Below are 22,273 nucleotides of genomic sequence, written 5' to 3' on the forward strand. Positions count from 1 at the left end.
TTTGTTTGAAAGCTACATTCTGAGCTCAGGGATATCGAGGTGACCAGCCTGTGAAGTACTGGAGGTTTACTACAGGACTAAAAAAAATAATAGTGTGCCTCCTATTTGTATCTGTATTGGTATCCATTCAGAATTCAGTAATTGGTTACATACCTATAGTAAATGTATAGTATATACTAGAGATGTACTGATACAAAATTTCTCAGCCGATACCGATAACCGATACCGATAGTTCTGCCTTTTATGCCTTCTTTAAATTAATAATAATTCATTTAAAAGAATTCTGAAGGAAATGCAAATAAAAACTTTATTCTCTCCATTTCAACAAGTTATTTCACAGTAACTGGTCTCATAAACAGAAAACACATTACTCTAATTAACATTAACACATGAACTCAATTCTGAAGATTAAAGTAAGATTTATTAACTTATTGAATGTTATAAATTCATATTAACATTGAATTCTAAAAAACCTGTTAGTCTCACATTCACTCACCACAAACAAAAGCATTTCTACTTCATCATTGACATCAAACTGGTAATATATTATATAAACTTATTTATATATTAACATTAACTGGATATGAAATATACTACTCTACAAATACATTGTTCTGTGCAATATATACCTTTTTGTCAACTCATCTTCATTTAAATCTTTCATCAGTGTACTGGCGCTTTAATTCAGCGTTAGAGCGAGCGGGTAGCGCGGGGAAAAAAGAATAAAAATTATACTCAACGCCGAAACTTCTGCTTCACTGCTGCTCACTTCCTGAGTAAAATTTTATCAGTGCAGAGCTTACAGAGATTACAAACTGCAGTTTTGCCCTCATTCCACACAAGAGAAATCTTCTTTACACACAGCACGAAATCAGTGTATTTCCCCGCCCTCTTTTTACTGACAGGATATAATCAGCCCTGATCATCGGATGATTTGGAACTATCGGCCGATGGCCCATAGTGTGGAAAATAGCCTTTATCTGCCGATACATTGGTGCATCTCTAGTATATAATAACAACAACAACAACAACAACAACAATAATAATAATAATAATAATAATAATAATAATAATAATAATAATAATATGCAAGGTAACTCAAGCGTTGGGTCCTTTTTACCCAATAGAGTAGAGAGAAACTGATTTCAAAATAACTCAACGTTGCGAAAGGTGCTATATCAACCCTTAGTTGGGTTATTAGTTGGGTTGTTTTTAACCCAACATTTTTTTTTATTGTGTCATCTGTTTACACGTAAACATGTTAAAATAGTCTGAGAAAAACGGATCCGCTGTGGATCTGCAGGTGTAGCATCACATAAATGACCTATCTCTCCAAAAATACATACGTTTCTCTTTCTTTCTTTTTTCTCCACAAGCCCTAAACCAGTTTTCGCTTTAAAATACCGGCTGCACTTGCGAGACGCTCCCTTTTATTCGAGTCGGCAGAGCAAACGGTGAAAACAGAGCGCGACAGAGAAAGAGAGAGAGAGAGAGAGAGAGAGAGAGAGAGAGAGAGACTCGTTTATGGGAGGCTAAGAAAAGAGAGGAACAGACACATTTCCCACTCCCATTTTGACATCTTTAATGTCCTTGCTATTTAACGAAGACTAGTTGCTACGTCCAATTATACATTACACACACACTCACACACACACCAGGCTGTAGGAGGAGGAGAAGAGAGAGTGACTGGCATGTGGGGAAAACACACACGCACCTACACACACATGGAGCAGAAGAGAAACACGGACGCCGTCGCATGACTTATGGAAAGAGGGAAAGCGGTAACCGGGAGCGCGCGACAGCACACACACACACACACACACACAGACGCAAATACCTATACATAAACACACTCACACCGACCGACAGATGTGGCGGGAGCAGGAGGCACGCTCCAGCTGTTGGTGAGTGAAGTTATTTTTCTGTTTTCCCCCTCTCTTTCTCTCTTAAACACACAGTTTCATGTTCACTTCACTTGATGTAATTATGTAGAATCCACAACACAGCCTGAATGAACTGCTGCTGTGGTTAGAGTTGTGTCTATCCAGGAATAAACGCGGATCACTGATCACTTGATCATTTGTCCAGTTGTTCAACAACTGGATGAGAAGGTCAGGCACAGATGCAGAGGTAATATAGCCTAGTGGATCGATCGAATGAATGACCTGAGAGGTGCCTTTATTTAAGAGAGTTGTTTCTGTACTGTAGAGAAACTATACTAAACACATTATAGTGAGATCTTTATTTATGTTTTGGTGTGAAGCTGGTTATTCAGCATTATATCAATGTGTTTTACACCATTATGCATTTCTTTTTTTTTTTTTTGACATCATTGGTAACATCAGGTGACATAACCGTTATAACACTGTTACAGTAACAAGCAGACTGAATGTTGAAATCTATTTGTGTACTAATAGATTAATTAGAGCATTTTCAATATTAAAATATTACATTTTTCTAGATGTTAACTTCTTTCACTCCCAGCTTAGTGTTCCGTTATTAACCATACAACATATCCTTCATTAAGTATTATAAATGATTCATTAATTACAGACTGGACGGAATGACAGCTCTTGGCAGTTTAAGGGGTTACATAAATGTAAGTAAATAAAGCATTTTTCAGCATTATAAATGTACTGGCACTTTGTAAACAATCCGAAATGTCATAGAACATATGAAATACATCTAAAATGTTTATTTTAGGTCCCCCCCCCCCCCATGTTCCCTACACCCTAGTTGGATGACATTACTCATATAACCTAACACAGTCCCATAATATCAGAATCAACCACAAATCAAAAAGTTCATGGAGTTTTTTTTTGTTTTTTTTTTCTGGATTGATCAATGTTCCTGTAAGGGCTTAAACACTCTGATCTTTTTTAATCACTTTGCTCCTCTACTGAGTATTAGTTCAGAGTTCTAGCGAATGTTATGCCTAATCCATGGGTTGCTTTTTGCATTGTCTGTATAGTGTATCTATTAGAGTTAACATGATTTTATTATTTATATATATATATATATATATATATATATATATATATATATATATATATATATGAAGAGTGAGCTCTTTTTCTTAAACGAAATGCTAGGGATATCTTCAAAACCCTAAATAGAATTGTGTTGTGTAATGACAAACTGCAACATACTTCATGTTCTTGGTCCCTCTTCTCTGTAATTATGGCACTGTAGTGTGCGACATTGAGATGCATGGCCAAAACACACAAGCTTTGTGTGTGTGTGTGTGTGTGTGTGTGTGTGTGTGTGTGCGCACAAACACGCCTGTGTGTGTCTGTGTTCCCTATCGCAATAGATGTATGTCTCTGTACACACAGCAATATTGTGTTACCGCCACGATCACAGATATGTAAGTTTAGACAGACCCCATACAGAGGCTTTGTTGTGTGTGTGTGTGTGTGTGTGTTGAGCGTTCTTGCTCTCTCTCCCTCCAACTCACTCACTCATGCCATTATCAGCAGTAGTGTGTCTGACAGGTCCTTTACCGAGTTGCCCTGTCAGTAAGGACCTTTGAACAGGGAACAGGAGTAGCTTCAAATGGTGACAGGAACATCACAAACAGAACAAGAGAGTGAGACAGTAAGGTAGTCTTGAATTCATCAGTATCCACTTCCTTGTCTTTAACTCTAATGCAGTGTTAAGGGAGAAGTGGACTCTTTCTGATTATTTTACCATCTGTGGTAATGTTGTGAGATTCCGCACTCACTGTTGTTTACCCTTGACCATTATTGTACAGATTGGCTGGTTTTGAGGAATAAAATTAAGTACAATGTCCAAATATGTCCGTTTTAAAACATTTGTAGTGTGTGGTACAAGATGTTATTTAGTATGGCTGAAAAATGAATCATATATTAATCACAATCCTAATCTTATGAAGTAAGGAATAAGACATGATAGGGTATGCTGTTATAGAAAAATACAAGAACAACCCAGAAATTGATTATCCAGAATGTCCCAAAATGTCTGTTCCTGCAATTGATATTTAATAAGTTTATAGTTACTTTCCAATCCACAAAACAAGTTCCACTTATCCCTTGTGTTATAAGCTAGAAAAAGTCGTTCCCTCACCAGCCTCACATTTTTCACTCTCTTGAAGTTAATAAGACAAAACTCAGCTTGTCATGTTACTGAGAAACCACAAAGCGCAAAACTTCTCCCTTATGAATCCTTCCCGTATCAGACAATATAAAATTGCACCTTTACCTCTGACTGTGATAAAGACTCCTTCCAAAACAGTTAAATAAACGTCTCCTCAGAGAAAGCTTCATCATAACAATGACTGCACAAGTTTTTTAATTCATCCTTAATATGTTTTCTTTCAGCGAGTCATGGTGGCTTAGTGGTTAGCACGTGCGTGTGTGGAGTTTGCATGTTCTCCCCATGCTTCTGGGGTTTCCTCCGGGTACTCTGGTTTCCTCCCCAAGTTCAAAGACATGTGTTATAGGCTGATGGGCATTTCCAAATTGTCCGTAGTGTGTGTGCAATTATGCCTGGTGATGGATTGGCACCCTGTTCAGGGTGTCTCTCGCCTTGTGCCCCATGTGGTCCCCCTGCAACCCTGTGTAGGATAAAAGGTACAAAAAATGGATGGATGTTTTCTTGCAATGCCATACATGTCCCTGTGTAAGCTGTTACTGTAGAAATGATAACATTATGATGAGCACATTACAATACAGTAAACCTGCAATTTGAATTGCAGCCAAATGTCTGTTTGAAATGCGTTGAAAAATAATGAAATATAATTGACATTGATATTGGTGAGCTTAGTTAAGATAGCTGTTTGAATGAAATAATGAGCTCTACGTTCATGTTTTAACTGTCAACTTCATTGTATACAGTGTTGGCTTGTTTGTTTGTTTGTTTATAGTTAGAGTTTAGTAGATCTACTTAATTAAAGATGAAGTGTGCATTTTTAAGACAGAACGCTTTTTTTAAAATAATAATTGGTGATGTTGAGCTTATTCTGGTAGCTGTCAATAAAATATCTGTTAAGAGATTAAAAATAAACAGTTTGTAAAGGGAAACTGTCAATCCAGAAAGCTCCGCCCCTTGCATTAACACTAAGGTGTTGTACCTGTGTTTTGGAGGTGTGGTATTGGAGGGAATAATAAAGAGAGTTGCCATTTTCTGGCACTAAAATCATTGAATCTAAGAAAACGTTTTATTTCCTTTCAAAGACTGATTCGTTCATTCAGAAATAAATGATTGTGGAAAATATTCCACTTTTATGGTGGAATTCTGTTGCAAGATCTCAGGTCATTGGAGAGTACGTAGAACATGGAAAACTGTAGGACTTATAATTTGTGTTGTCATAAAAAGCAGACAATAGTTTGATCCAGACTGTGCCTTGTAGATTTAATCGATCCCAATAGATGCATCATCATTCAAACAGAAATGCATGAGCTGTAGACACAGCATGGATATATACAGAAATCCAGATCCAAGCTGCATTTAAATTAGTCAATTTAAACATTAAGTCTTTATTGTCCATTTAATATGAGCATCAAATTAAAACAAACTGCATAAACTTTCACCTTGTAAAATGTAAGATTTTTACAGCAGAGACAGAATAAGCCTGACAAATACACACATGAATCATGAGCTTGACTTTAGGAGATAAGGAGTTTTTCAAATCAAAGTCTAATTTGAAAGAGCATTGTGCTTTTCAGCAATGGATTTATTAATTGTTGCCGTAATAACAGACTCATTATGGCGGCCATCCAAAAACTCTGGTCTTGTTGGCGCCACTGTTCTGTACAAAATCAGCAAATTACAATGAATACAATACATTGTTTGTTGTTCTGATTAGCCAGACTGGACATGTCAACAAATTGTGTATCCACTTCCAGTGGACAGGGTTTGAATCCTAAGCATTCTCGGGTGTCGGAGTATAGGAATAGGAAGGAAAAGCATGTGTGTGATTTCTGGATATTAGGTGCCACATCCTGTCTTGCATTAGTCCATTTCCTGTGTCTGGGTTCCCTAATGCTAGGCGGTGAGTGTGGTGTGACACACCTTGTCCATTTGGCCCAAGGCCTAATGAGAACACCATCATCCCAAGTCTGGGCACACACACCTGTTTGTCTGTTCCAGTGGGGCTTTTAAACTCGTTTTCTGGATTTGCATGAACTCGGAACGATGACAGACCTCCTACGTGTGCCATACAGTAACTCTTCCCAGTGTTATTAACGCTGGCTGCGTGGGTTTCTGTTCAGTCCGCGTTATTGACTTGTGCACTTTAGAAGGATGTGGGTGTGGGTGAGTTGCCTGAAGGCTGCGTGTATGAGAAAATCTTCTGGCTGCTATTATTCAATTCATTATTATTCATTATTTCACTACTGCTCTCTCTCTCTCTCTCTCTCTCTCTCTCTATATATATATATATATAATTTACTCATATATATATATATATATATATATATATATATATATATATATATATATATATATATATGAGAGTAATTACATTCTTTTCATAAGTTGCCACATATATAGTTCCTATCATCTAAAAAAAAATTGGAAGTGAGTTGGAGATTGAAAGAAACATGGAAAGCTGCTTAGTAACAGAGAAATCAATTACATGGACAGCAGTTGAGCATTTTGAACATTTGGCATGAAATTAAGGCAGTGGAATTGTAGCAGATAAACAATTAACCCTTTACATTCCCAAGAGTCTCATAAAACCCTTATTAGTTCAACTGTAGCTACCGAATAATATGCTTTAAGGTGAATACTGAATAATAATATTGTGGCTGTAAATGGTTAACCTAGAGTAAGAAAATGTGATTCACTTTATATTTGACAGAAAAAGTAACCTTCAAGCATTGCTGTAGTGCTAGCTTCATACTCCCTGAAGTTGACCTAGAACAAAACAGAGGAAAACGAAGCTTGCTGCTAAATGTTCATTACTGTTAACTCAAAGGTTGTGTAAGATCCATAACTCTTCACTGCTCAGCTCTGTACTCGGAATGGATTTTGCCTCAATCGTATGTTGATTCCCAAAGGAATAACTGCAGAGGTTTAGCTATAGCATATATGATTTCTGACTCCGTGCTATGGTGATACATGAGCCATCTGAAAACAGCTAAAGTAGCAGTCAGACCAAACATGAATAAAATTCCCCCTGCAGAAATGACTATTCACTGAAGGGGAAAGGACACAGGACATAAAATTCACATTTGCTTCTGGTAGTGGTTACTTTTGCTTTACACCAACCTTATAGGTGAACTTTGACCTGTGAATTCATGATCCTTGGTGTTGTGAACTAATAGAAAACAAGGGTGGGACTGTGGTCTGTTTGGTCATTAAAATGGTGGTGATTATGGTTTGGCTGGTCAGTTGGCTGGTCAGTACCTGACTAACTCTAGTGGTCAGTCATGATGTTAGCAAAAGCATGTTTCCTCATTTTCTAAAGGGGCACCACTTTTTCCAAGTGACATTTCAGTCTCTTTTTTTCTCTGTCTTCTATCTCCTGGCTTCTAAGATGGTGGCAACATCAAGTGACATTGAAATATATGCCTTGCTAACACTTCTAATAGTTTCCAGTGACACATGGCATTTGCGACTCAGGTTATAAACTCAAATGAAAAGGTTGACTTCCCAGGATTTAAGCAAACTATGAACCCAATACTGGAATCCACTGTATGTATATCCAATGTATTGAAATTATAACGGGGTTTAATTTATCTTATAACAGGTGTGAGCTAAATGAACATTATTTTTGTGCAGAAGCCAAACCGATCTTCCCGGCTAAGAACTGTCAATCTTTGTAGAATGGACCCAGGATTAGACAGTAGAATGGACCATGTCAGGACTATTACTAATGATTAACAACCCAGACCAGAATCTGTGTTTGACTAAATTGTCTTTTCAGCATTTTTTTAGGCAGGTTTATCAACATGAATTATGATGTTTCAACCCGTCTCGCTAAAAACTAAGTGCAGCCGACACCCTTCACTAAGCTCCTTAACCCACTTGCATTCAAAAGCACCATTTGGAGGGAAGAAAAAAAACAGTGCCATGTCTCTTATTAGCATTATTTTGTAAAGCATTTCCACACCCAGGCTTTCAAGGGCACAACATATCAAGTAAACCTTGCTAATGTGTGAGCACATGCCCTGAATCTCTGCACTAATTGTCTAATTCTTCCTTTAAAGCATGAAGCCAACAGAGCATGTGGGAATGACATGCGTCAAGGTCAAGGCTTTATCTTTTTTTTGTTTTGTAGCAGCAAGAGACTGCCGTTTCCATGGAGTTTACCCCATTACCCCCCTTCTCTCAGGACCGGAGTTGAAAGCAGTGTGAAAAACACATCTCTCACTTCAATTCAAAGTCAGATGGTTATAGAATCAGACAAATTATCAAACGTTTATGGTCATACTGTATGTGCATCAATCTGTATAACAGAAATAATTATTGAACAGATTTGATGATGTACGCTAAATCACAGTGTATCCTGGGTGATGCTATTTTCAATTTAGATTTAGTATTATTTTTTTAATGGCTGGCTTTTACCAAATAGCTGGTATTTTTAGTTACAGAAAAATCAAGCTTCGCACCTGGGTCAAACACGATTCACAAGCTCTCATGCGGCCTTGATCAATAATGCATTTGATTAATCATTAACCTATCAAAGGGGCAGGTGTCCGGTGGAAAGCGCTCAAGGGAAATTACACCCCCCATGGGCATAATGTGAGTTGGATTCTGCGCTTTATGCTTGCAAAATTTATTCAATTGATTCAATTTTTAATGCCCTCTCGAAAATAGCACAGCCAGTCTGAGCCCCATCGCTCCAAGCCCTGGCTTCTAACTGAATGGCAGCAATCAGAGAGGGCAGTGTAGAAGTGTTGGGTTTAATAGGAATAGGTTTAGTAGGTTGCACTCCATTTAGTATTACAATATTCCTCAATTACACCATACACCAGAACGCGGTTCGTACTGTACAGCACACGTAATTGTAAAATGCAGGAGTACAGTGCATATACTGCACATGCTCTGTGTTTATGTGGTTTTCTTCAAAACTGCTGTCAGTGATTAGCAAGAGATTTAAACTTAACACACCAGGATGCTCTCTGAGGAGAAGAGATGGCATTACTCCATCTCCTACCAATCAGAGGGATACTACCCAATCGTGATTGACTGTGAACTCATGTATGGCAGTTATTATTTTCCTTCTAGTGCCTTGTGATATAGCATGTAGGATCTTGGACATTTAAATGTAGAATATAAACACATCAGTGTCACTGCCTTGTTCAACATCCAGCTAACAGCGGTGCTTTTGTCAGAAATGAGCACAATAGAAGGGGACAGGTTGTGTAATACATGCTATTTATGGAAACAGATGAGCAATGATCTAATAAGGCGGTTAGTAAGTACACACAGTGTTTAGAAATGCTCTTCAAATATCTGTAAATTATTTAAATATGTTTAACAGTTTGATGCATGATATTCTGGGGAAATATTTACAGTACTGGCCGATCAATTGACCTTGAATAGCTACTATAACACCTCTTTGACTAAAGTGTTATTAATATTTTTTGTAAAACTAGACAACAAAGCACTGACACAGCAAATGACCTTCACCTTCATCATTTCTCCACAAACCTTTGACAAAACAGCATAACTTCACTAAGGAAACCAGCAAAGTAGAGTAATTGAAATGGGTTTAAACCAGGTGTAAAGCTATTCAAAACACCTATTAGATTTTTTGATTAGCTACAGCCTAGTAGTTTAAAAAGATAGCCCATATACCTGAGAGTAGCTATTAAATATATATTATAAATGCAAATTATAACCAAAACCATTGAAAACTGGTGCTTTTACTGATAATGAGACATATTGCACTTTAATCTGAAATTTGACTGTAATCAAAGACAGCTAATAGGTGAGGTAACATTAATGTAGCTAGCTAATGTTCTAGTAGCTAGCAAAGGTAGTTAGCTAGATACTCTGTGAGGGGACTACAGTGAAATGGATGCTTTAATAAACAGTTTTTAGATTAATTTGTTAGTATTTTCTGAATATTTGAAATTGGATTAGGATGTATATTTGCTGAATATTTCTTAAATCAGCAGCTGATCTGCAGCAGTGATTTTTATGCTAATATATTGTTATGCTAATATACAGTCAGGTCCATAAGCCTCTGTACACCACCACAAAGGATTGAAATGAATCAATCAAGATGTGATGGAAGTGTTGACTTTCAGCTTTAATTCTAAAGGTGTTTAACAAAAATACTGCATTAAACGTTTAGAAATTACAGCAATTTTTTTGAGACTCAAAAGTAATTGGACAAACTAACATAATCATAAATATTAGGATTACTTTTAATACTTGGAGGCAAATCCTTTGCAGTCAATGCCTGACTGAAATCTGGAACCCATGGACATCACCAAATGCTGAGTTTCCTCCCTTGAGATGCTTTGCCATGCCTTTACTGCAGCTGCCTTCAGCTGGGTTGTTTTTACTGTACATTTTGGGTCATTATCCATCTGTACTGTGAAGCGCCGTCCAATCATTTTTGCAGCATATGACTGAACCTGAACAGAAAGTATAGTTCTATATGCTTCAATATCATCAATAAACACTAGTGACTAGGGATGTCATGATACCAAAAAGTAGTCAGTACCGATACCACCAAAAGTACACGATACTCAATACCACGGTGTGGTATAAAAATAAAATTAAAAAAATTAAATTAAAAAAACTCCTGGAGGACATCCTCCTCTGGCTGATACTGGCAAGGGGGGGCGGGAGGGGGGGCGGGGGGGGTGGTGGTATTTTAGTTATCAAACACTGTCTGACAATGAGTGGAGGTGCACTCCTAAACTCGCGCGCACGCACACACACGCATGCACCCACACACACACACCCACACCCCTTATACTCTGAATGCAAGCATTAGTTTAAATTCACTGATATGGTGGCAGGCCAAAAAGATTTATTAAAAGCATGAACATTTGAATAATTATTAGTGACATTAGGCTACATTTAGCTGACAGGACATGGGCTGAATGGCGATGCATGGTGGCCCATTAGGAGGTAGTTTATAACATTGCAATGTGTTAGCGTCGTTAACAAATAACCGGCTATCGCTAACATTACATATAGCATAACGTTAGCTGGTTTCACGGCAACAATGCAGCTGCCTCAAACAAACATAATACAGGACCGTCTTTCATGTGCTTCGCCAGGTGTTTCCTCGCTTTGTTTGAAATGAACGATAGCATCGGTTGTACACCAGAAACCGATACTAGCTTTCCTCTCTTTTCCTCTCAACGAGTCGGGGCGGAGCTAAACTTGTTAAGCTAAGCTAATCTTCTGTAGTTTTTCCCGTGTGCTTGTAGGCGTTCTTCTTCTTCTTCACCGCTTGTGGACCGACTAAAACACTTGCCCGTATTTGCTGCCCCGATCAGGTTCGGAAGAATTGCAACCACGGTACCACCATTATACTCGGTTCCAACGGTAGTACAGAAAAACAAGTACCGTCATATTTTGAGAATGTTGGTACCGACTTGGTCCCGAAGAATCGGTTCTCGTGACATCCCTACTAGTGACCCAGTTCCATTGGCAGCCATACATGCCCATGCCATAACACTTCCTCCATATTTATTTTTGACAGATGATGTGGTATGCTTTGGATCATGAGCCCTTTTCCTTCTCCATACTTTTCTCTTCCCATCATTCTGGTACTGGTCAGGCTTTTTTTGTTTTGTTTTTGTTATTTTTGTTTAGCGAATTCTAATCTCACCAGTGCAATTGTTGATTTGGCCACTTAAAGTTTCTGTTATCTCTCTAATAGGTCTGTTTTGTTTTTTCTGCCTAATAGTGGCCTCCTTCATTTGCATCGACACCTCTTTGGACCGCATATTGAGAGTTCCCTTGAACAGCTTGGATCAACTCCAGACCTTTTGTTAAACCACTTAAATTAAAGCTGAAAGTCTACACTTCAGTCACATCTTCATTGATTCATTTCAAATCCATTTTGGTGGTGTACAGAGGCAAAATTACGAAAATTGTGTCACTGTCCAAATACCTATGGACCTGACTGTAGTGTGGTCCTGTAAAAGTACAGTTTTTCACTCTGTTTAAAAAAGAATACAGTGTGCCAGTACTGTAAACAAATTTTACAGTACTACATGGGAACTGTGGTAATTTTACAGGGTCTTTTTTTTATAGTGGCATCCAAATAATATGGTATATTACTTCATTTCTTCATTTACTTGGGGCCTACATTTATAAATAATGAAAGACCTCAGTTTTGAGTGCCTATGTGAGGGTGTCTGGGTGTCTGCATGTGCTTAGGGCAGAGTATACATGACTAAGGCATAACTAAGACTCCATAAATAAACACCACTGCAGCTTGAATACTGACAGAGCCATGCTGTTTCTGTCCTCTATCCTCTTCATCCTGTCCTCTGTCACTTATTTCCTCACTTTCTTTACCTTCTTCTGGGTAAGAAGCAACAGTGCTCTCTTTATTCCTATCACATGTGGTAGCTTACAGTTCTCCCATGACACCAACGGAGTTCTTTTCTTTACTATCTGTTTTTTTTTTTGTTTGTTTGTTTGTTTGTTTACACAAAATATATTCAGCACACAAGGCATTTTGACAGGGTGTGTGTGTTAAGTGAGAATTTAATCATGAAGACCTAGGGGAAGCTGGTGTACTATACAGATGATCGTTCTGCTACATCATTCAGCAGCGATGAATTGTGTGTTCCCATCACTTCATCCTCTATCATGGAGCAGCATTCACTGTTTTTATAGTGATGTAAGGACATCAGATCTGACTCACTGGGCCACAAAAATATGGAATTTAAGAGGGAGAGAGATTGCTGAACCTTGTGTATTGTGTTGTGAGGGGGCGGATCCTCAGGTATTAGTTCTACATCAGTCTCTCTCTCATGCTCTCTCTCTCTCTCTCTCTCTCTCTCTCTCTCTCTCTCTCTTTCTTTCACACACACACACACACACACACACACAAACAAAGCCTTGAACCTATAGACACACACACACATTTATTCTCCACACCTCACATAAGAACCAACAGCCTCTTACATTCACACATACTTCAATTGCCAGGCAATACTGCCAAAGAAACCACATTCACACGCACTTACACACAAAGTGTGTTTGAACTCAGTCACCCTTCAAGATCTGCATCAGTGCTGTTTAATAGGGGAGAGACGCTGGGAATTAGCTATGACTAAGTGTGGAGAAATTCCAATTGAAATATGCTAATGCACTATGTAAAAAAAAAATGCTGCTTAGCACAAAAGTCCTTTTTTTTTCTAAATCCTATGTAATGATATTTATCTAGGCCGTGAATGCATGTGACACAATAATGGCTAAAAAGATAATCATGATTATTTTTGTTTAACATTAGCACAATTAGGAACAAAATAGTTTAATTGCACCTTTTCATTTTAAATAGACAGACAGCAGGCTTTTCTGTTACATTATTGTTATTGAAATTGAATTAGAAATCTGGAGAATTTTTTTTTTACTGGCTTATCATTGCCTTACACTGTGCTTTAGTTTAACCCTCTTACCCCGTATGGCCGTAAAACCGGCTTGCCCGTCTTTGATCTATTCCCATAAGGACGATATACCGGCTTGGTCGTCTATGCCAAATACCCGTAAGGCCGATATAGCGGCTTTACAGTGTAAACGTTACCCCGTAAGGCCGGTGTACCGGCATTACTCTGCTATGATTCCTTACTTATTTAATTATTATTTTTTAACCCGGAAGGTTGATGACGTCATGACGTCACGACGTGATTACGTTATTACGCCGGCATTACGATGAAGATCCAAGCGTGAATACTGGTGTAATAGTAGAAGTGAACTAAAAATGCCAAAGCGAAAAGCTAATCATGTTCCAGCTAAAGTTACACCTACAGTGAACACAGGTACATCTAAAACAGTGAAAAAAAGAAAACATACACAGTTACACAGGCGAGAGCGAGGATTCTAGATAGTGACAGCAGTGAAAGTTCAGGCGATGTTGAAACCGAAAACGAAACTGATAGTGACGCAAACTCTCCTGATTCAGACCCTGATCCGTCTTCATCTTCAGCATCACCAGTGCGACTGACACTGCAGAGGTCTGGAGTCATAACCTGACCATCTCTGTGCATTCGTGAAAACACTACCTGCTGGTCTGATTATCACCAGAAACTTGACTTTTGGCGCTAAAATGCATTTATTTATTTATTTATTATTTACTTGAATTTATTCAAAGGCATTGACCACGCTGATGCTCGTATGGTACTTCTAAATGAGTATAAGGATTTTAGCGAGCATTTTTCGTCATTTCTCTAGTTAAGAATTGTGCTCTAAGTGGAGTAAAAACACTGAACTGCTTCATTTTCAAAGTAATATTACACAAATACATTATTATAAGTTGTTTCAAGGCCTAAAAATGTTAAAATTAAAATGTTGATTTTGGGGCCAATTTTGGCCTGGGATCTCAGGGTTGGCGTGCTGTTTCTATGGGGAATATAGGGTTGTGGGACATAATACTGTGCGAACTAAGGGGTAAGAGGGTTAATTAAGTTTGTATCAATTTTCATTTTAACTGTGTACATACTAATAGGTAAATATGTGGTACATTTCTGATACTTAGTAACGGGGGGCACAGTGGCTTAGTGGTTACCATGTTTGCATCGTACTTCAGGGGTTGGGGGTTCAATTCCTGTCTCCGCATGTTCACAAGTTTGCATGCTGATTGGCATCTCTAAATTGTCCATAGTTTGTAAATGGGTCAGTGTGTAACTGTGCACTGCGATGGGTTGGCACCACATCTATGGCATCCCCCGCCTTGTGCCCCGAGTCCCCTGGGATAGGCTCCAGGCTCCCCGTGACCCTGTGTAGGACAAGATGTACAGAAAATGGATGCTTGGATGGATGGATGGACACATAGTAACATGAAAACTTGTGCAGCAGTACCACAATGCAATAATGAATACTAATTTAATAGGTAATAATGTCATACTTGCAAATAATACTGGTTGCATAATTTGAAAATTGAATATGTAATTAATGTGAAAAAAAATACCAGGCATACACTTAAAGCTCCTGGAGATCTGTAATTATAAAGGTTGAGTCAGGAAATATATATCAATTTAATTAATTTATATCTAGACTTAGTTATAATATATACAACTCACGAACAGTGCTTGTGCTAGAAAAGTGTTATGTGGAACACAGAGACAATGGGACCCAAATTCAGAACACAGACAAGGACTGAAAGTTAACAGGATTTATCGAAGGGTAGTGAAAACTGGGGTGAATGGGAAAGGAGTCCGCCGCGTGAGAGACGAGTACACAGCCGATGCGCCACGGGGAAGGGAGAGTGGGGCTGAGCATGATGAACCTCAGCCTTCTACGATGAATTACAGCGAGGGGTCAGGCTGAATCAACACAGGGGCAGAGGTAAACAGTTCCTTCAGTTTGGAGAAGGCGGACTCAGCTTCGGTGGTCCATATGAAGTGTGTAGAGGTGAAGGTGAGTCTAGTGAGGGGTGCTACCACCCGACTGAATTTCTTGATGAAGCGGCAATAATAATTGGCAAGCCCCAGGAGCCGTTGGAGCTGCTTGATGGTAGTGGGTCTGGGCCACTCGAATACAGCCCAGATCTTCTCCGTGTCAGCCTTAACTTGCCCGCTCTCCATGACGTACCCCAGGAATGTGACCATGAGAGCATGAAACTCACATTTTTCAGCTTTGATAAACAAGTGGATCTCCAGAAGCCACTGCAGGACTTGACGGATATGAAGAGTGTGCTCAGTGAGCGTGCAGGAGAATATCAGAATGTCGTCCAAATAAGCCAACACAAAGCGATTCATGAAGTCCCAGAGTATGTAATTGATGAGAGCTTGAAATACAGCAGGGGCATTTGTGAGGCTAAACGGCATGACAAGGTATTCGAAGTGTCCCAGAGGGGTGTTGAATGCAGTCTTCCACTCGTCCTCTGCTCTGATCCTGAGCAAGTGGTATGCGTTCCACAGGTCCAACTTTGTGAAGATACTGGCCCCATGCAGCGGCTCAAAGGCGGAATTGAGGAGCAGCATGGGGTACTTGTTCTTCACTGTGATGTTGTTGAGGCCCCAGTAATCAATCCACGGGCGGCGGGTGTTATCTTTCTTGGCCACAAAGAAGAAGCCGGCACCCAGGGGGGAGGTGGAAAGTCGGGTGATGCCGGCAGTGAGGAACCACGTTATGTATTTCTCCATGGCCTGTCTCTTAGGACGGGACAGGTTATGCAAATGGTCAGACGGGAGGGCAGCCCCAGGGAGGAGGTTGATAGCACAATCGTACGAGCAATGAGGTGGTAAGGAAAGGGCCCGGTCCTTGCTAAAAATCCTCAAACAAATCATGGTACTCGGGAGGCAAAGTGGAGAGTTCTGGAGGGGTGGGCATCCAGGAACCTGTGGTGGCTGCAGTGGGAGGAAGGGCTGACCATCCCTGCTGACCAGTCTATTTGGGGGTTGTGTCATTTCAGCTAAGAATAGCCTAGCACCAGCGGGTTATCTGGGGAGGAGATGAGGTTCAGCTGAACCTTCTCATGGTGGTTCCCGGAAAGCAAATGAAGCAATGGAGCAGTGCGATTTCCCATCCAGGGTGTTGATAGTAATGGGAGGATCCAGGAACTCGATGGGTAGGCCGGACTGTGACGCTAACTCCTTATCCAGGAGGTTATCTTCTGCGCCTGAGTCGATAAGTGTGAGGAGAATGGAGTGCGTATTGTGCACTGTGCACATCGTGTTGGTTTAATAAAATAGACTATTAAACCAGACATCTTCAAAATGGACATTGAGATTAAATTGATGTAACTGTCACTGACACTGAAACAGAGTCCGTGTCAGTTCAATATTATTAAAGATCTGATATTAGTAGCGATCCAAGGTGTATTCCCACCCTTTCCTGGGATAGGCTCCGGTTCCACTGCAACCCTGTTGAGGATAAAGCTGTTACTGAAAGTGAGTGAGTTCTGATATTGGTGTAAAGTATGATATCATGGGCTCTCTTTTTTAAAACTACTTGTGCTGAGCCTCAGACTCTCTCCGTCAGAGCGAAGAGAGGAAGGAGCGAGGGTGCGGAGAGTGCAAGAAGAAGTGAGAAACGACAGCTCCAGTTTTAAAACAGCACAAATTGCGTCAAGCATGAATGTCATGATCATACTTTTAGTGCGGAAAGTGCTGAATTATTCATAGACGACTGCTGGTATGTATGAGACAGGCAATCAGAGCTGGATTATGACCCTGTGATATGGATGACATAGGCAGAGGGGTGCAGAAGAGGTGGGAGATGAGACAGAGGGGTTTGGAGCGAGACAAGAGAACAGAAATAAAGGCAAAAGACAGAGAACAATCCAGCGATGAACGCTCTCTGTAAATCACTGGAACACACATGCAGGTCCACAAAAAAAAAATTATCCATGAGCATGGGTTTGATAAATCTAATGGTAAAAGACATAATGCTAACAGAAAAGACAGAAAGGAACTGGCTAAGAGCTTCTGCTCTCTAAGGACTTAGAAATGTCACCTCTATAATAACCATTGGGGATACACACACTGTATCTCACACACATTTGTTTTAATATTCTTGACATAATTATTCATGGAGCTAATTAATGCTTAAAGCTGGATTAAAAATGCCATTTAATGTCATTTGGGAGGTAGTATTGTAATTTATATTTAATACTATATTATAATTTAATATTAAGTATATTTCAAAATCTTCATAGTGAATATGAGAGTTGTTTTTTTTAATCGAGGTGGCTACAAAACATTAATCCAATCTGATAACCCTACTGTAGAGCCACATATTTGTCTCCCCAGGTATAAATGATGTGGAAGAAATATGCTGCACTCATGACCAAATCAGTGCCTCCAGGATTTTGCGATTTTGCAATCACAGAAATTAACACAAAATCAATCAAACTCCACAATATTCAGTGGAGCTTGCAATTTTTCGAAATTAGCACAAATTTTCAACAGATTTGGGCCAAGACGCGTCATGTGACGACATTCATCCAAAGCCCTCTTCAGTTCATGTGCATCGAATATGAGTATGGCTAAAAAGTCTCATTTACCAACAAAAAAAAACAGAACAAAAAAAAAAATTTTTGCGAAAGACAAACAATTGTGAAACAATTTTGTGCAGTTGAAATTTCGCCAATTGGTGTAGTTTTACACCAAAATAAAGCACAAAAACAATCATAAAATAATCCTGTACAAACTGCCAAGTGCTAACTGGGAATTTTTCTAACTCTGAGTGGCATATAAAATCGATTTTTAAACAGCTGTTTACTTCAAAATTTCCACTTTGGAGCTCTGTCTTCTCTGAGCTGGAATTCCATTTTTTTTTTTTTGCTTGCTTTCTGTCAGTGTCCTTTTTTTTGTTGCACTCATTAACTACTGAGACACGGTGACTGCGCTGAGGTGGGAAGTATGAGTAAGTTACGAGTCAGAAAGTGCAGTGTTTCCAGTTCCAGTCGAATGCATTAAACTGCAAACACTCTTCCAAAAATACTCTGGAAGAAGTGAAGGTACTGCTTCAATTTCTCAACTCTGAGTTCAAAAGTATTCTGAATCATGCAAAAAATCATTAAATAAGAAAGAAGTCAGCATCTCACATTATTATTTTATTTTCTTGCAGACAGGAAATCATTGCACCTTTTACCAAGTCACTTGGGGAAAGAAGGAAAACATTAACTAGAGCTAGCAGATGGCAACTATATTGCTCATCTGTTAAATAGTAGTGACCATGATAACCTACAAACTAGCTTGCCTGCTAATAGCAGCCTGGCTAGACATATCAAAAATACTGGCAGTGTGGGTGTTTTAGACTTCAGTTTCTCCCTCCTTAAGGCCAGTTTATATTTGATGCATGACTTTGACTATGTTTACATGGACAGCAGTAATCTAATTATTGACCTTATTCTGAATAATACAATATTGTGATTAAGGTGTTTACGTGAGTCGCTTTTAGAATACTCCTTTCATGTTCCTGTTTTACATGTTATAGAACATAGAGCGATTAACAGCACACGTCATTACATCACTGTGCCACGCCGTCCAACGTTCCCTCCAGAATTTCACGTATTGACGTACACTTCGTCTTCGTTATGGTACCGTATACAGTTTTGGGTGTTTTTATTTTTTTATTTTTACGAACGCTTCAAGTGCAGTTAATTATTTGTCATGCTATACGTGCAAATAGATGACTGCTTGAAGCCGTGGGCTGCGTCCTAAACCACGTACTTACCGTCTATATACAGTGAGGGAAAAAAGTATTTGATCCCCTGCTGATTTTGTATGTTTGCCCACTGACAAAGAAATGATCAGTCTATAATTTTAATGGTAGATTTATTTGAACAGTGAGAGACAGAATAACAACAAGAAAATCCAGAAAAACGCGTGTCAAAAATGTTATAAATTGATTTGCATTTTAATGAGGGAAATAAGTATTTGACCCCCTCTCAATCAGAAAGATTTCTGGCTCCCAAGTGTCTTTTATACAGGTAATGAGCTGAGATTAGGAGCACACTCTTAAAGGGAGTGCTCCTAATCTCAGCTTGTTACCTGTATAAAAGACACCTGTCCACAGAAGCACTCAATCAATCAGATTCCAAACTCTCCACCATGGCCAAGACCAAAGAGCTCTCCAAGGATGTCAGGACAAGATTGTAGACCTACACAAGTCTGGAATGGGCTACAAGACCATTGCCAAGCAGCTTGGTGAGAAGGTGACAACAGTTGGTGCGATTATTCGCAAATGGAAGAAACACAAAAGAACTGTCAATCTCCCTCGGCCTGGGGCTCCATGCAAGATCTCACCTCGTGGAGTTGCAACGATCATGAGAACAGTGAGGAATCAGCCCAGAACTACACAGGAGGATCTTGTCAATGATCTCAAGACGGCTGGGACCATAGTCACCAAGAAAACAATTGGTAACACACTACGCCGTGAAGGACTGAAATCCTGCAGCGCTCTTAAGGTCTGCTGCTCAAGAATGCACATATACATGCCCGTCTGAAGTTTGCCAATGAACATCTGAATGATTCAGAGGACAACTGGGTGAAAGTGTTGTGGTCAGATGAGACCAAAATGGAGCTCTTTGGCATCAACTCAACTCGCCGTGTTTGGAGGAGGAGGAATGCTGCCTATGACCCCAAGAACACCATACCCACCGTCAAACATGGAGGTGGAAACATTATGCTTTGGGGGTGTTTTTCTGCTAAGGGGACAGGACAACTTCACCACATCAAAGGGACGATGGACGGGGCCATGTACCATCAAATCTTGGGTGAGAACCTCCATCCCTCAGCCAGGGCACTGAAAATGGGTCGTGGATGGGTATTCCAGCATGACAATGACCCAAAACACACGGCCAAGGCAACAAAGGAGTGGCTCAAGAAGAAGCACATTAAGGTCCTGGAGTGGCCTAGCCAGTCTCCAGACCTTAATCCCATAGAAAATCTGTGGAGGTAGCTGAAGGTTCGAGTTGCCAAACGTCAGCCTCGAAACCTTAATGACTTGGAGAAGATCTGCAAAGTGGAGTGGGACAAAATCCCTCCTGAGATGTGTGCAAACCTGGTGGCCAACTACAAGAAACGTCTGACCTCTGTGATTGCCAACAAGGATTTTGCCACCAAGTACTAAGTCATGTTTTGCAGAGGGGTCAAATACTTATTTCCCTCATTAAAATGCAAATCAATTTATAACATTTTTGACATGCGTTTTTCTGGATTTTTTTGTTGTTATTCTGTCTCTCACTGTTCAAATAAATCTACCATTAAAATTATAGACTGATCATTTCTTTGTCAGTGGGCAAACGTACAAAATCAGCAGGGGATCAAATACTTTTTTCCCTCACTGTAGTAGCTGAGATACATATATTTCGCCTACTATATAGTAGGTAAGTATGCGGTTTCGGACGCAACCGTGCTCTCTTGTTTGCTGTAAAACGGTTGAGCACTGCCGTGTGTGTACGTGTCCTGTCACAAAATGTGGTGAGAACTCCCACACAACGTTAATAGTGTGATTAAGCTGTGTACATGTCTGTAATACATGTCGATAATGTGACTAAAACAGGAATACTCCACACGTCTTAATTCGATTTGTGTTTACTCCGAGTATGACTTTAATTGGATTAAGGTAATAAAAAATCGCTGTTTACATGCTAGTTTTTTTAATGAGTATCATCTTAATCGGGTTAATATCCAAATATTGTTGTCCATGTAAACGTACTGAATGTTTACACATGCAGAGGTGGCGGTAACACGAGTGGCATTGTTCACATTTTCTCCTGCCTCTCACCTTGTGTACATCTGGAGAATTAAAGCGACATTAAAAGATCGCAGGATACACACGGCAGCCATCTTGTGTACGGGTATACCTAGTTTCAAAACAAGTATAATCCAGCCTTTAGGGTACGGCCCAAGTGTTTTTTGACCATTTTACTACCTTTGTAATATGTAAAGCAAAATCAACCATATTTGACAGCAAATTAGGAGGAATTCTAATAAATAAAAGCAATATCATTGAATTTCAAATGAATGAAATAATTAGATTTCACCCTACCCTTGAACTTACACATACACCAACCAGCCATAACATTAAAACCACTGACAGGTGACATGAATAATATTGATTATCTCGTTACAATGGCAGCTGTCAAGGTGTGAGATGTATTAGGCAACAAGTGAACAGTCAGTTCTCAAAGTTGATGTGTTGAAAACAGGAAAAATGGGCAAGCGTAATGATCTGAGCGACTTTGACACGGCCCAAATTGTGATGGTTAGACTATTGGGTCAGAGCATCTCCAAAACGGCAGGTCTTGTGGGGTGTTCCTGGTACGCAGTGGTTAGTACCTTCCAAAAGTGGGCCAAGAAAGGACAACAGGGTCATGGGCGCTCAAGGCTCACTGATGCGCGTGGAGAGCGAATGCTATCTCAATCGAGCATCTGTGGGATGTTCTAGGCGAACAGGTCCGATCCATGGAGGCCCCACCTCACGAGGATTTAAAGCATCTGCTGCTAACATTTTAATGCCAACAACTTGGTTCACAATTGAAATGTGAAACCGTAGCTGGCTCTTTGAAATACATCAAAATGAGGCCAGTTTTCCATTAACTTGGCAAAGAAGAAGGGATTTAATTCACACTTAAGCCCATGATTCAACTGTAAATGAATAAAACATCTGAGATCATGCACAGCCTGTTCCACCCACCCATGTGTTGTGC

The 22,273-nt window shown here is 39.6% G+C and overlaps 1 protein-coding gene across 1 annotated transcript in view; it reads left to right on the forward strand.

Annotated features, from left to right (window-relative positions):
* The first annotated feature begins 1,350 nt into the window (after nt 1-1,350).
* LOC128624173 (leucine-rich repeat and immunoglobulin-like domain-containing nogo receptor-interacting protein 3) overlaps nt 1,351-22,273 on the forward strand; it is a 51,239-nt gene continuing 30,316 nt past the window's right edge. Inside the window, exon 1 of the mRNA XM_053651581.1 lies at nt 1,351-2,599. The gene's annotated coding sequence lies outside the window, so the exon portion shown is untranslated. The remainder of the gene's footprint in view (nt 2,600-22,273) is intronic.

The sequence above is a fragment of the Ictalurus furcatus genome, chromosome 20 (genome assembly GCF_023375685.1).
Source record: "Ictalurus furcatus strain D&B chromosome 20, Billie_1.0, whole genome shotgun sequence".
NCBI lineage: Eukaryota > Metazoa > Chordata > Actinopteri > Siluriformes > Ictaluridae > Ictalurus > Ictalurus furcatus.